Source organism: Streptopelia decaocto (genome assembly GCF_964273445.1).
Source record: "Streptopelia decaocto genome assembly, chromosome: 4".
NCBI classification, from domain to species: domain Eukaryota; kingdom Metazoa; phylum Chordata; class Aves; order Columbiformes; family Columbidae; genus Streptopelia; species Streptopelia decaocto.
In genome coordinates, this window is record NC_138658.1 from 4,679,522 (window position 1) to 4,680,850 (window position 1,329).

The following is a 1,329-nucleotide window of genomic DNA, read 5'->3' on the forward strand; positions in this document are numbered from 1 at the left end:
CCTGCCTGACAGGCAGCCAAACAGAGCAGAGCAATCTGGCTGAGCGAATGTGGAGGGAGGAGATTCAGGGCACTGCTCGGGTGTCCTTGTCAAGGTTTAGCATTTCACCTGGCAGTGGGTCAACCCAAGTAATTGAGAAAGGAGTGAAAGTCTGAAGACTGTTGTTAAATTCTCCACCCTTCAGATAACAGTGAATGCCTTGGCAAAAAAAATGTATCTGGTATATGAAGGATACTCTACCGCCCTGTACTCCTTTCTGTCTTCAAAAGTGCGTTTTAAACAGGCCTTCTTTGGCTTCTGTTTATGTCAGGAGATAAATGTACCTTAGCAGCTACAATAAATTAGCTTGGTCTCCAGCAAAAACATTTGGTTAGAATACTCTGAGAATGGAAAAATTATTATGTTCTTGTTTCTGCTGAATCCATGCTAGTACGGGTGAGATCAATAAAGTGGAATCAAACCCCCTCAGTTTTGAGTAGTGATCCAGTTCACACACAGCCTGCCTTGAAGGAGATCAGAAGTCTTCAAACGGGCTGCACTTGAATTATTTTATGGTCCAGGAGAAATCTTCAGACGTGTCTGCAAAGGTAACCCCCCAGAGGCAAATGAGTGAAGTTTGGGGCTTAATTGCTTTGCAAACTGATTTGATTATACACACACGTGTTTAAGGATCTTTTATGTTAAAGTCTAACCTCTTGGTAAACGTCTCGTTGAATCATTAACATAGCTGGGCTGCTCAATGTCTCTTCCTGTTGACACAAACAAGTCTTCAGTAGCACACGGTCCCCTTATTTCCCAGCCCCCACGCACGTGAGAGCCTGCCAGCTCTGATTAGTACTTGTAAAAGATAAGTCAATGTTGCCCATGTTTGCTGAGATAGAAAGAGCCTCTGCTCCTGTTTCCACGTTACCAGTGCAGAAAGCAGTAAGATGCTTTATGTTTGACTTTGTGCAAGCTGTTAGGAGTTGCCTGTTTCTTCCCATTTACTCTGTATTCACACTTAAAGGTTACCAAACCTTCCCTTTCTTTAATGGGAACAACTAACCCTTCTTGATGCGTGTTCATATTTCTTCATATTGTTTCCCAAGCATCAGATGGCCTTGTGTAAACTGGCGAAAGATCTAAACCCATACTGACAAATGACTAAAACATCCCCAAGAGAGAGATACAAAGTGAAAGAAAAAACAAATCACAACACATTTGTTTTCTATAAAATGCTTGGAAGTGTTATTTTGGTAAGATATTCAGTGGTGAGACATTCTCCAGTACCGAAGTCTGTTATTTACTTCAATGTCATTTACTGAAAATTCAGACACATGCTGACCTTAA